Raw genomic sequence first — 15,144 nt, 5'->3', positions numbered from 1 at the left:
CCGCGTTCAGGTCATTCCTGGGCTTTGGGCACAGGCAGGAGCTGGGAGGACCGATGGGGCTTAGATGGTTTCCCTGGCAGCTAGCTCTCTTTGGGGACAAGCTCCACACTAGCTGAGCTCCTGCTTTATTTATCTTAGCTTCCTCCACACACTACCTGCCTGGCCCAAGGAAGTATGTCCTTTTCAGCAGCTTTTCTGTGACAAGAAGAGCTCAGAGAACTTTTGTTTTTAATTATTAGTATTATTATTCACATATTCAATTGCTGTACATCATTTATATTATAAAGAGACTTTACCAAGCGTGATGTACACCTCAGTCCAGCCCAGTTGAGAATACTATACACATCCTCATCAACAGATAATAAAATTTACCTGTGTCCCACAATTGTCTTACCTATTTTTTCCCCAATTTTTTCTTTCCTATGTTCTTTTCCTTCCATACTCTCTTTCCACTTTGTGTCTACAAAGTGTCCATTACAATTTTAATGCTTTTATGTTCTCCAGTTTCTCAGTCTCTACCATAGAGTGCAGACAGTTGGTATATGTTAAGTGGAGACATACACTGTCTCTCTTTCATAGCCTGACTTGCTTCACTCAGCAACCAACCTTTCATATTCGTCCACTTTCTATCAAATGCCAGGGTCTTATAGTTTTTTATGGCTGAATAATATTCCATGGAGTATATGTGGCATGATTTTTCTATTCATTCATCTGTTTGTGGACATTCGAGTTGGTCCCATGTCTTACCAATTGTGGATAATTCTGCAATGAATATGGTTGTGCAAGTGCTTTTCTGACTGAGCATTTTCCTGTCCTCTGGGTAGATACCCAAGAGTGGAATTGCTGGATCATATGGTAGTTCTATTTGAAGGTCTTTGAGGAACCTCCACATTGTTGTCCACAGTGTCTAGACCAATCTACATTCCCACCAACAGTGTAGGAGAGTTCCCCTCTCACCACATTCCCTCCAACACTTATCATTATTTGTTTTTAATCTTCACCATTCTGACTGAGGTTAGGTGGTATCTCATTGTGGTTTTGATATGCATCTCCTTTACAATGAGGGATGTTGAGCATTTTTTCATATGATTTTTGGCTGTTCATATGTCTTCCTTGGAGGGTTATTTATTTAGCTCATTTTCCCATCTTTTAATTGGGTTAATCATTTTCTTCTAGGTAAGCCACTTGAGTTCCCTGTGTATTCTGGTTATCAATCTGAGGCACAGTCAACAAAAATTCTCTCCCATTTTGAGGGTTGTTGATTCACACTAATTATGGTGTTTGTTTCTGTGCAGAAACTTCTTAATCTGATGTAATCCCACCTATTACTATTGCTGTGCAAAATATTAGACTGCCTTTTTCCCCACTCTCCCATTCTGTCTATTTATATTTCTAATGGTAGTATTTTAGGGCAACTGTTCATCATTTCTTACCCTTAACTTGCAAGACTTTAATGAGACCCAATCAAATCTAAGTATACCTTCTGCATCATAATTATGACTGTTATACATAAGATGCACATGATTTTTAAAATTTTTATTTTTATAAAGCAAAAATTACAGAACACTTTTTCCACAGAAGGATATGCATTCTTTGTGTTTTAAATGTTTCTTCCCTTTGCCCTTCCCACCCACCTTCCACCACCTGCTTTCTATCATCCACTCCCCTCCACTATCTTTTCTATTAACTTATCTTTGGATCTTTCCATTTCTGCCACAGAGTGCAGACATTCAGTAATATTGAGTGGGGATATACAGTGTGTATCTTTTGAAGTTTGAATCACTTCACTTGACATTAAGTCCTCTATATGCATCCGCTTTGAATCAAATGATAGGGTCTCATTATTTCTTATGACTGAGTAATATTCCATAGTGTATATGTACCACAATTTATTTTTCATTAAACAAATACTTAAGGGTTCTTTCACCTGTTGATGTATTTTACATTGAGTGATGTTTGGTCTTATCTGGGCTGAACCAGCTTGTATCATTCACCCCACAATATTTTTTTGTTTGTTTATTTAAAGTCTATTTGGCTATGCCTGGAAATCAGACAAGTAATCCAGCAATAATATTTATTCTATATAAAGGCTCTCTTAAAATCTTGTTTATGTACACAAAGAGAAGATTCTCTCTCATTCTGTAGCCTAGCTTTTTATCATTGCTTGCTTTGTTAGTTTTGGGATTTGGTATTATTGCCTGAGATTGCCATGGGTTTCAGTCTGGCATTTTTTTCAGCAGCTCTCCTATGACTGCAAAAGGACTGCAAAAGTGTCATTGCAAAACATCTTCTAGTCAACCCTACTCTATCAGTAAATATTCTGGGCCCAGCATATGTCATTCTTGACCAAAGTTAAGTATGGAACAGCATCATTCTATTAAATCTTAGTATCCTCAGGAAAGAGGGATGAAAATTATTACATGTATGAATTATTCACTTTTTAAAAATAATTCTAACCCACTAACTTAAAGTTAGTTGAATAATCACTTCATACAGAAAAGAGGTGTTGGCTTTTGAAATTACTTTTAATCCCCTCCCAGGGATTAAATTCCAAAATGGTTCTAAGTAGACTTTTCCAAATCAAACACAACTTATTAGGTTAATACTATTAATGTCTACGTTAAAAGTTAAATATTTTAAATAACAGTTAGCTATGAATTTAAAAAGAAAAAAATTGGGGGTGGGGGGGCCAGCAAGTGGCATAGTGGTTAAGGTGCTGGACTCCCATATGACTGACCATGGTTTGAGTCCCAGACTTGAAACTCACACCAGGTCTATGTGTATGCATACTCAAAATCCCAGGATGAGAATGAAAGAGAAGGGACTACAGTGTAGCTATCAATGCTAGCAGGTAATTTCTCACTTTCCTTCTCTGTTATGTCTCTCACTCTCCTCTCCAGCGAGCACATGCACCCTATGGTAAAAATCTGAAAAAAGAGAGAAGAAAAAAATAGAGAAAAAGTTATGATCATTAAGATTTTGTCTTGGTTTTGATGAAAGTCAGCACTCATTCATTCTTATCTCTGAATCTTTTGCTCTAAGCCATACATAGTCATTCACCAATGCACACTTTTTCTTACTGTGATAGAGAGGAAGTATGAGCACATGCGAGTTCACACACAGGCTAGTGAGAGGGACAAAAGAGATCAAGAAGGGAAAAAGAGAGAAGACCCCTGACAGGGTTTTGTCATGATACTATTTCTTTGTCCAGCCCTCTACCTGATCAGGACCCTATATATCCTTGCACACACCCTGCATGTTTTCAGACCAACCTGGGGATCCAAACCGTTGGTCACCATTTGACTTCCAGCCTAGCAGGGCTTTCTGCCTTCCTGTTATAACACAGACTTGGCTACAGGTGCATGTTTTCAAACTAGATGCTATCAACATATTTACTCAGCATGTAAAGACCTTTTGTATTAAGTAGGGTGAGTGGACCCAAACTATGTTAAAAGAAAGGAAAATAATTATTTTAATATCAGTTCTCAGCAACAGAAATCTCAGGTTACTGTTATTTTTTAAGTGAGAATCCAAGTTATCCAGAGTTCTCCTGAGGAACAGAATAAGGATGTGTATGCATATCTATCTGTCCATCTACCTATCTATCCATCATCTACTCACTCTGCATCCCTTCTGCTCCCTGCACACCCCTTCTCTGCCCAGCTTTGTCCAGGATTTAATTCCCTGACTCTCAGGGTTAATTCCTGGGCTGAAACATCATGGTCACTTTGACTGGTTTTAGCCAGGGGAGTCATTGACAAGTTTGGGACTAGGAGGAGAAGCAAGTTGAGGCCTTTCTTCTCCACTTTCTCCCCGCTCAGCATCGTTGTTCTGCCAGCAAATACATCCCTCCCAGGTCACTGTCCCCGTCACCTTCTGCCACTGCCCTCTCCATAGCTACAGCCATTGTTAAAGCAGAGCGTCGGCTGGGAATGGTCCCATGTCCACTGTCCCCACCAGTTTCCAGGACCCTGACTACATGGCTATCATCTAACCAATCCTTAAGGATGCAGGTCTCCATCTCTTCCCATCTCTAAATGCACTCAGGATCTAAACACGACAGTCTAAACCCTGGAAGCATTAAAACAAAACATAGGGAACTACTTGGGGATCCTATGCATCAAGAAAGCTCTCAAACCCTGGAACTAGAAACCATAAATGACAACAAGAGAGCTCTGCCTAAAAAGAATTGAAACCCCATACTCTAAAAATACCGCAGATGACAACAAACAGCTCGTGGTAGACACCTTTGCCTCTTAACCCTACATCCGGTTACCATTCTCCCCATTCTTGGTTTCTAACCGAACCTTGCTTTGTTCAGGAATTCATCTGATTGGGTGTTCCAGGGAGGTGGCCCACCTGCAGGTGGCCTTGGTACTGATAGGCCACTCCTCAGCAATCTGTCAAGGCCTGTGTCCTTTTCAACTTGACCGTGAACCTGGCCAATGAGATGTACTGGGGCATCTACCCTCTCCTCACCCTCAGAATCAAGTTCCTGTCTCCAGACTTGAGTCAACACAGAAGTTTTCTTTACCCATGGCAACCAGTCCATAAAAGGAAAGCAGCTGAAGAGACACCAGTGAAAAATCCCAACTTCTCCTGACTATAGTCATCAAGGCCTGAGGCTGGTCAAAATTATTTAAGATCAAAATAATTGATCAGAGAAGAAGAAAACAATGGGCAGCAAAGATTCTAAGGTCTCATGATGTCTGTTTACCTTAAAAGAAGAGGAGGAGGAGAAATGTTTTTCATGATTTATTGACATCAGCGGAATCAAAGCCCCAGTGTCCTCTAACAAGAGTGACTTTCTGACCCACAGTAGCAAATGCAGTCACTTGCCTGTCAAACACATTTTGGCCTGTGGTCAGCACAGAAGGCTCTGGAATCCCGTGATGTCCCCACACTGGCAGACATACACAATTCAGCCTATTGCGGATCATCCCTAGATGCCAAGCAATGGAAACAAACAAGCAGAACAAAGATCTAAATGCCTCATGGGTGACGGGTGAGGATAGCTCATGTTACCCTTGCTGGTGCATGGGTGGGTGACAGCTACCACCTGCACGGCCAGGTGCCCCTGGGAAAAAACACAGGACTCTCCCGTTCTTTTTCCTAGATCTTAATTTCAGTATCACCTTGTACATGCCTCCTCCTGCCCTTCCTTGATTTCTGAAGGTAAGGCCTTTGCCCAGCCCTCACCATCTCCCCTTCCTTCTGGTCTCTGCCCTGTGGTCTCCCAAAGCTTTGGTCCTTCCCTAATTAGCTCAAATCCCATGTTCAACTTAGGCAACCTAACTATCTCTGACATCATACTTAGTCAAACTGTTACATATAGTTCTTAGAAAAAAATTTAAAATCCATACATAATTAAAACAAATTTTCTCACAAATTCTACATATATCAATGTGTATGCCTTCTTAAACATTATTATTATTCATTTATCTTCTTTATGTTATTAACTTGCCCATGGCCCTGTCCAGCTTCAAGAGGCCTAAATGAGCCCTGTGCCTGAAGGGCTTACCTGGATTATCTCCACCATTACCTCTCCACTGTGCCCTGGAGCTGTCCTAGGAACCCAGTCACTCCCTCCCCAAGCTTGACGCAGTTCGCCAAAGCCCCCTCCACATTCACCAGTGCGTGCATGTACAGCTGGGATGTGTGTTCTAGGGTTCGGACTAGTGACAGGAGCAGATGCAGCTCGCCCCCTAGAGAGATCAGGAGCATCATGGGGGTGCTACGGAGATTAGAGCTGAATTAAACTTTGAATCACAGGTTTTCATCCCAGCATTCACACGCAGGTGCACACACATGCACAAACTCACCTGCTTCCACCGTCACATAGACTGCCTATATGGTCATAGGGCAGGGCTATCACTTTGGCGCACAGACCGCTGAACCAGGGTCGGCATCACGTGTGGACCAGTGCTGTGACCTTGGGCTCCACCACCGACAGGGTGTCACAACTTGGGGGAAGCTGAGTCTAGATCGTGGCCACTCGTCGATTCACTTTGCCGCAGTGAACAGTCTTGAATTGATGTTTAATATACAGGCTTTTATGACTCCAATCCATATTTCATTTCTTGCCATAAAATAATAATTTGAGGAATGCAGAGAAATACACTTTTAACAATTTAACATTTACTTTCAACAAATAGGAAGCATTTTGCAGAGAACTGCAGCCTATTATGGAAATCATAATTCAAGCTTGGTGCCAGGAAAATGTACTCTCAGTTTCACTGCACTCTGTACCCAGCTACAAAGCCCGAAACTTCCTCTGCATCGTAGATTCTCATTATGCTAGATTAACAAATAGGCTGTGAAAAAGTCCTGTTGAATACCGCGTGCACCATTTTGAATGAAGATGCCAAAACATGTCAGCCTTTCTTGCAGGGAAGGCAGAATTGAAATTGCCCCTCATTTATGCAAGGCAACTATAAATGCTGAAATGCAGATTATCATGCATTCACAATGGCCCTGTCTGTGTGTGCTCCTGCTAATTTATGCATTCTGCAGTTCCCAGTGCTGCAAACCTCTTACCTTCTCCTGAACTTTTAAGAAAATTGTAGTCTTCGAATCATGAAATTAAATTGCTTTTAAGCAACACCACGGATTCTGCACCTGCTCTTCCCACACTCTCATGACTCGTGTTTATGATCATCCGCACTGATCTGCCGTCTCTTTTGGAAGTGAGATGTCCCGAAACAGGTCAGGGGCACAAAGGGAGCGGCACCATTCGGCTGACGACGCCGTGATCAAAGACACCAGGTGATAGAAATACCAGTGTTTTCATGAATTGGAGTAAGAGGTGGGAGATGACTCAGTTGTTTATTTTGCTGGTTAGAGAAAGAGATTTTTTCCCCCATATCCAAATAAGAAGCAATATTCAGATACCAGATGGTCATTGGCAGGATAAAATAAACAAGCTAAACCTTTAAGTGTATCATTGATTCCAACCGAGAAGTTTCCTAGGTCAGGTTACAAACACTTGACTCTAGAGCAGATTTCATTTTCTTCCCTATCTTTCACCCTAAGCTCTTCTCATGTCATAAACTGAGAAACATTCACACACACACACACACACACACACACACACACACACACACACAAAGGGAACTCCTTGTAGAGAAAAGTAGGCATTTTATATTTTTTCACAGTTTTATGATAAAAGGATATAGTGAGACAAAATGGGGAAGTTTAATTTCTTTGATTCCCAAACTAATACTTACATTTCTTTTTCATTTAATTACCAAATGGTACATGTGCTCACCAGAGAGAGGCAGAGAGATGGGGAGGGAACAAGCACTTCTCAATGGACAGTGTCCATCGAAATCCCTTCTCCTCTATTTCTCCATCCTGCCAGGACTTGGGGCATGCACAGATGCACCTGGTGTGTTTTTCAAGCCTCTAGGTCTGGGATTCAAATCAGGGTTGACTACGTGGAATCTGGCTCCCTCAACTACTAGGTTATAGGGCTGGCCTGGCTGCTCCATGTAGCAGCTCTGAGTCATGATGGGAATATCATTTGATTTATTTAATTCTCTTGAAAGGTAAAAGTGAGCACCAAGTGTTTTGTGTATCCATCAAAGAGTTAAACTAGTCCACGCTTCCTTCTTACTGAGGCTGAGTTTGTGAAATACTCCCCAGTGGGAATGTGAAGAGCAAACAGAATGAAACAAGTGAGATAGCCATGGACCACAGGGGCTGAGCCAAGGGGGCCATCAGCCGGGGAGGCCGGGCTCAGAGCCTCCGACTTCCTGGTGAAAGAGTGACCTTGAGTTTGGCTTGGGCAGCCTAGACCGCACCTCTCCTATGTGTACATTCACAGCCACCAGCCCCCACGTGCGTAGTGTAAGTCGAATTATGAGACTTCAAGAAAGCTCACACAGTTTTCTAACTTGCATGCCTAATCCTACCAGTGTTCACCAAAATTAAGTTCTTAACTCAAGGCTGCACTTGGGTGGTGGTCCACTCACTGCAACATGTGAGAAATACCTGAGCAAGCCTGAGGAGGGAACAGGAGCCCTGAATCCAAAACAAGGCCCTTGATATGTCAGGGTGAACAGCATTATTCTGTGTGATGGAAAAGCAGCACAGCCATCTGCAGGAGGAAGCGAAAATAGGCAGGTTTTAGCGGAACAGGAAGGAAGCTCTTGCTCACCCTTAGCATTGCTGACGCTAGAGCACGCTCTTGATGGAGGGACCACATTCTCAACTGCAGCGGGAAGGAGCAGACGCTGGGTGGCCAAGTCTCCATATGAAGTGGGTTCCAGAGATCCTAGCGTTCTAAGGCAGAAACTTCTGCATGTTGACAAGCACCACGGGAGCTGTGAGGAATACAAGATATGTAGACTTGGACTTTGGCTTACAAAGTTGGGTGCACCAAGAGATGGAGTGGAATATCCACTGGCAACAAATGGTATCTCAATGAAGGCCAGGAGACTTGACTCGACATTCCCATCACAGCATAGTCTTCTATGAGTTGAAGCAGAGCTTTCTGGAAGATGACGTTAAAATAAAATAAAATGGGCCAGGTGGTGACATGGTGGTAACACAAGGGGACCCACATAGGAAAGGTCCTGAGTTCACATCAGAGAACTGCCTGACCGCAGTGGGTGCAAGTGTGTGCCTGGAACCCAGACTAGCTGAGGCTCAGGGTGGACAGTGGTGTGCATACCCTGTGGGTATCTCTCTTTCTCTCTCAAAAACAAATACCAAAAAATATTTTTAACTTAGAAAATTACATAGGGACAGGGCCAGCAGGTGGCATGAAGGTTAAGGGCGCTGGACTCCTACATGGCCGACTGCGGTTTGAGTCTCGAACCTGGTAGCTTGCTTTCTCACTTTCCCTTTCTCTTTCTCTTTTGCTCTGTCCCTCTCTAGTCAAATTAAAAATAAATAAATAATTAAAGTTAAATAGAATAATTTTAAAAAATTAAATAAGGACCATGTTTGAAAATCCTGTGAGCAGACACAACCAGTTAGGCTATGCAAGTCAAACTTTGGTTATTTCATACAAATACCTTTGATAATCATAAACTGTTTCCTTCCAAACACAGTATTAGGTAATCATTTTAAACCCATCATCTGCTGTCTGCAAACACCACTGAAATAGCCCCCGTTGTGAAGGCTCTGCCAGCCAGCCTGCCATGTTGCACCTCTGAGCTTCCTCTCAGCACTTCTGGTTTGAGGTCTCTGCTCTCAAACTGTCCTTTGCTAAGCAGGACAAACATTTACATTTAAGTTGACCCAATTTTATTTTTGACAATCATCAATGAAACCCGCCAGGCAGCTTAAGGAATCTGGGGGGGCAGAGCTGAACCTGGCTCATGCTGAACAGCAATGCGGAGGAAACTTGCAGAGAACCCAGAAAGAACCAAGAGCGTTGCCCTACCCTCTTCTTCAGCGCTTACCGCATGTGGGACCTTAGGACGTCCCCCCACCTCTCTGCGACTTACTTCCTCACTTCAAAGGGAGTGAAAATGATACTTTCTCATGAGGTTGTAAAAATTCAAAATACCCTGGCACTTATGAGGCAGTGATACATGAAGTTAACTGAGGATGCTGCAAAGGGAGTGCAGTTGACGTCTTTGTACAGAATAGTCATCCCAGGTAGTTCCTGGATGTCTCTTGGGTTAACTTCAACTGCTTATGCCGGCCTGAGGAGAAACCATGCCCTCCCGCAGAGACAATTTCACAGACACGAGGCAGGAAGGTACACTCGTATTCAGGGGTAGAGATGCTGGGTTTTCTTTCTTCAAAATGCTGCTGCCCAGTAAGAACCTGCACACTCTTGAGAACCCTGTCACCATCCAGCCAGAGCATTCTGCCAGAATTCTAACTCTTCCAGGAGCCTTGCAAAGAGATAGAAAGCATTGGCTGCCCAGTTCAGGTCTCACCTATGTACACGTCCACTTGGTGCAGTTAGTCAGAGCCTTGGTCAGCTTTATGGAAAAAGCCACAGACACTCAGCTCTACCTTGTTAAAGATGACAATTCTCCAGTAATCTTGAAGTGTCCATTGTAGTTTGTTCAATGATGTGACTTTAGCCCTGAGAGTGTGTGTGCGTGTGTGTGTGTGTGTTCTATGGGTTTGGACAGATGCGTAATGCCTACATTCACCATTTTAATATCGTACGAAGTAGTTTCAGTGCCTTAGAAACTCTGTTACACCTATTCACCCTCCCTCCTTCCAAAACCCTGGCAATCACTGATCTTTTTACAGTCCCGATAGTTTTGCCTTTTCCAAAATGTCACGGAGTTGGAATCACACTGCCATAGCCTTTCAGACTGGCTTCTTTCACTCAGCGACATGCATTTCACTCAGCAGACATCCCTGTCTGCTCATGGATTGAGAGCTCATTTTTTTAGCACCGAATAATGGCCCACTTTCTGGAAGTACTGCAGTTCATCTATTCAGCTACTGGAGGGCAACTCGGTTGCCTCCAGTTTGGGCTAAAGTTCTTATAAATATCCATGTGCAGATTTCGTGTGGACATACATACATTTTCAACTCCTTAGGGTAAATACCAAAGAGCGTGACTACTGATCACACAGTAAGATGTTCAGTTTGTAAGAAACTGCACGCTTCTTCCATAAAGACCGCACCACTTTGCTCCCACAGTGGTGAGTGAGAGTTCCTGGTGCTGGGAGTCCTCACCGGCACTCGGGCCATTGGCGTTCAGGATTCGGTCAAGCTGGTAGATGGGGCAGTGCCTTGGTGCCATTGAACATTCAGCGCCCTGAGGGCACCTGATGGGGGCACCTTCCCACGTGCTTGCTTAGGAATAGCTTCTGGATGCAGCGTCTGATCTCCTCGGTCCATTTTTAGTGGATTATTCATTTTCTTATTGTTGAGGTTTAAGAGTTCTTTTCATATTTTTGTGTAATAGTCCTTTAGCAGATGTGTCTTGCAAAAAAGTCTATGGCTTGTCTTCTTGTTCTCTTGCCCGTGTCTTTGCAGATCAGAAGTCTTTTGTTGTTGTTGTTGTTGTTTTCGGTGGAGGAAACAATGATCAGCAGGTGGTGTAGTAGTTAACACACTGGACTTCCACATGGTCAACGGTGGTTCGAGTCCTGGACCCAGCAGCTTGAAACTCACATAAGGAGCGTGTACACGTGTGCCCAAAATCCTGAGAGGAGAATGGAGGAGAGAGGATTGTGATGTGGTCATCCTCCCCCTGGGGAAGGGTTTCTTACCTTCTCACATTCTATTCCTCTCTGTGTTTCCAGCAAGCACTCACACCCTATAGCAAAACTCTCTTAAAAAAAAAAAAAGTGTGCTTTTTGTTTTGTTTTGTTTTTAATTTTATCAACCCTCCCCTCCAAGAAATACAGACCCATGGGAAACTTCGAGATCTAGCTTTGGTTTTCTGCCTCCTGCAGACTTGACCAGTGAGAGCTTCAACTGTGGCATCCATTGTGGGAGACGCTCCTGTCCCGGGCCCAGCGACACTGCTGAGATGTCACCAAGATGAGCAGTGTCCCCAGTGTTCTGGAGAGAGAAGCTCCCTGTGGGTGCTCCCCCAGCCCTGTCCACACGCAGCTGCATGTAGAGGCTCCGCAGCGCTGAGGGAGTGTGGCCGCCAGCTGGGAGACCGTATCGGATCGAGAAAACAAAGGTAGTGTGTCATTATCGGCACAGAACCTCTGTGATTATGCCTGCCCGCTAAATGACAGCATCGATTAAATAGTAATTAATCCCTCGACAGGCTGAATTAAATAATCAAGTAAGCTGCAGGTAATGTAATTACAACAGTTATTTAACACTTAATGAAATACTCCACGGCCGACGTGGTAAGCATCCCCTCTGTCTTGAAGGAGCCCCGTTACTATGGGGTGACCCTCACTTTCTGTGAGGATTGAAGGGCTCATTTGGCAATTTGTGGTCCCCTCGGACTGAGACCACTGTGTGTGGGGGCCATACCAGCAGTGACCACCGGCACCTGAGAGGCCAGTGGGAACCCAAGACCAAACACTGCAGCAGGGAGAGGCTCGTCTGCATAGAAACTGGCCCCGGTGGGGTGCACACCCTGGGCACAGCTGAGCCAGTGACAGAGGGAGAAATGAGAGCGGGGCAGGGAGAGTGGTGTCTTTAGCAGCCAGGCTGTGGAGCGACCTCCCGGGCTCCGGCCCTGGATGAAAGCCTGTGGCCAGCACCCATGTCTCCCCTTCCAGAACCGCCTGGAGGACGGACACCTGGATATCAACGGTGCCTCGGAAAGACAGCGCTTCGCAAAGACACAGCTTCAGCCCTCGGAACTGCTCGCCTGGAACCACGCTCTCAGGGAGTCATGGACATGAGGACAGGACCAGAGAGGTCGACGCCACTCAGAGGACCATCGGGCACGTGTTTCTGGAGCCCAGGCCGCTAATCAGAGTCCCTTATGACCCAGTGCTACTAAGAAAATGGGTTGGGCTAGGTAATGTTCTTTTTTACATGTTTTTTATAGGTTTTTGGCTATAGGACACATGCATTCACCAGAGAGACAGAGAGACAGAGAGCGAGAAATCACCCCCCCAGGGGGAATGGCCACGCTGCAATCCCTTCTCCTCCATTCTCCTCTCAAGATCTTGGGCACGCACGCACATGCACCCACCGTGAGTTTAAGCCACCAGGTACAGAACTTGAACCACGGTCGACTACACGGAAGTCCAGCGACATAGCCATTGTGCCACCTGCTAGTCCTGTGGGCTAGTAATTATCACCTGTTAGGGAAGGCTGTCCTCTGTGCTCCCCACCGCTGTGGGAAGAGTTGATGTTATTCCAGGGAGGTGAAGTCACTCCCAGGATATTTTTCAGACCCGTACTTTGGCTTCATGTTTTAGCCTTAAGATGAACAAGCTCCTTTTATCCCCTCCAGAATGGAGTAATGCAACTAGAAACCCACCAGAATCCACGTTTAACCTCTGGTCTTATCATGACTATCTACTCTGTGGCTGAGAGCTGGCACCAGGCCACCCTCCTCTCTGCCTCTCTCCCTGCTGTCCCATAAATCCATTGTTAGGAGAGTGTTGTCATGGCAACGGAGGGCAGCAAAAGGCAAAGAAACTGACAGTCACCCACACAGAGCGGGTGAGATCTGTGGACTAATTAAAAGGTTCCATGCTCAGGGTCACCTCGTAAATGAGAAATGTCGCCCAAAGCCCCCGAGCACAAACTGCTCCACCCAGATGCCCTGGCACTCCTGGCCCCCGGGAAGGTGCCACTGTCCCCAGAGTGTGCTCTGCTGTTCCCTGGGTGAGGCCCTCCCAGAGTCATCACGATTCTTTGGCTACGCCATCTTATTAAATGGATCGCATCCACCTTTTGCCAATAGCCACATAATTGGTGAACTGGAAGGATTGCTGTCCTCAGATCTCGATTTAGATCTGATGTCATTTCTAATTGAAATTGCTTTCAAAAGCTTATGTGGGTTCTTGAAGACCAGTTGCCAGGGTCTTGGAAGGTGGTGAAAGAGACCAGGCCCAAGCGAGCCTGGGAGTCCTGAGCCTTAATCAGAACGGTAGTTTCCTTGTGGCTCAAACAGCAGCTGTCTTCCCTACTGTGGGTTCTTGGGACAGCTGGACCCTAAGCCATCCAAGACACAAAGGAGCCTCAAGAACATGGAGCCAGGACCTTGCTCAAAAAAGCCGTGGCTGCCGTGGCAAACTTCCCCAGCGTCAGCTCCACCTACTTCTGCAGCCGCCGCTCCCGCTAGACCTGCGACTTCCACCGGACTCCAACGAGTAACTTCCCAAAGACTGAAGGGTTTAATCCCTGAACTGAAGCTCTCACCCTTTAGAAATCAATGGAAACTCTGCCCGAACGTAAAGTCGAATCCTCAGTAAAAAGAATGCAGTCACTAGGGGAGGCAAGCTGTCATGCTGGTGCAAAAGCAGTTGTGGCTTTGGACCATGAATTGTAACTCATTATAACTAGGCTTGAACACTTCTTTATTAACCCAGCAGGAACCGTTACAATCAATACATTTTTGGGGGAGAGGTTTTTGCTATAGAGCGATTGCACTCGCCAGTAAGACAGAGAGAGACAGAAAGACAGAAAGCGAGAAATCACCCCCTGGGGGGATGGCCATGCCGCAATCCCTTCTCCTCCATTCTCCTCTCGGGATCTTGGGCATGCACACACACACGTGCCCGGAGTGAGTTTAAGCCACCGGGTCTGGGACTCGAACCGCGGTCAACTACATGAGAGTCCAGCGACATAGCCATTACACCAACTGCTGGTTCTGAGATTTTTGTTAATGAGAAATAAGTTTGTTCATTCCTGTAGTGTAAAAATCCATGCTTCAGAATTCTACGAACTCTTGCAAAGTGTCTCCTGCATCTCACTGGTCGTGGAAGCATTTTTCCCACAATTGGCTGTCCAGACGTTTGAAGAAGTGGTAGATGGTTGGCTAGAGGTCAGGCGAACATGGTCGATGAGACACAACTTCATAGCCCAATTCACCCCCACCTGTGGAAGTGGGGTGCTGTGGAGAAGAGCTGGGCCTTCCTGTGGCCCCATGCCGGCTGCTGGCATCGCTGGTTCCGGTGCATCTCACCGATGGCCAAGCACACTTCTCAGAGGGAATGGTTCCCCCGGGATGCAGGAAGCTCTAGGGGCTTGGACCCCACCAGACAGCAACCACGGCCTTTTTTTAGGCACAAGTTTGCCTTTGGAAAGTGCTTTGGAGCTGGTTCTTGGGTTCACCACTGAGCTGGGTGTTGCTGGTTGTTCTGTAAAATCTGCTTTTCATCATGCGTCACAATCCGATCAAGAAATGGTTCATTGCTTTTGTGTAGAATAAGAGAAGACGACGCTTTGAAACGACTTTTTTTTTTTTTTAATTTTCGGTCAGTTCATGAGACACCCACTTATGGGGCTTGTTCATTTCCCCTTTTCTCCCAATGCCACGAGGCCAGCACTGAATTCTTCGGCAGCTTCTCGTGTAGTGAGAGATCCGCTCTGAGGACCGCTCCCAGTTGGTCATTGTCAACTTCCCGGCCAGCAGCTACTCCTCGTCTTCAAGGCTCTCGTCTCCTTTGCAAAGCTTCTTAGCTTCTCGAGCCCCCGCACGGTACCTTCATTAGCAGTTCCTGGACCCGTGCATTATTGATGTTGTGACTTGTCTCCACTGCTTCACGGTCCATTCTTCATTGGAGTGTG

The 15,144-nt window shown here is 45.3% G+C and overlaps 1 long non-coding RNA gene across 1 annotated transcript in view; it reads right to left on the bottom strand.

Moving 5' to 3' along the window:
• Positions 1 to 12,990, bottom strand: part of LOC102471035 (uncharacterized) — a 14,156-nt gene extending 1,166 nt beyond the window's left edge. Inside the window, exons 1-2 of the long non-coding RNA XR_001369919.1 lie at positions 12,705 to 12,990; positions 7,993 to 8,098 (exon numbers count right to left, since the gene is read on the bottom strand). This is a non-coding gene — a long non-coding RNA (uncharacterized LOC102471035). The remainder of the gene's footprint in view (positions 1 to 7,992; positions 8,099 to 12,704) is intronic.
• Positions 12,991 to 15,144: the final 2,154 nt, after the last annotated feature.

This window comes from Tupaia chinensis, unplaced genomic scaffold, assembly GCF_000334495.1.
Source record: "Tupaia chinensis unplaced genomic scaffold, TupChi_1.0 Scaffold149713_1, whole genome shotgun sequence".
NCBI classification, from domain to species: Eukaryota; Metazoa; Chordata; class Mammalia; order Scandentia; family Tupaiidae; genus Tupaia; species Tupaia belangeri.
Note: the sequence above shows the minus strand (reverse complement) of the source record. Positions and strands in the feature narration are given on the sequence as shown.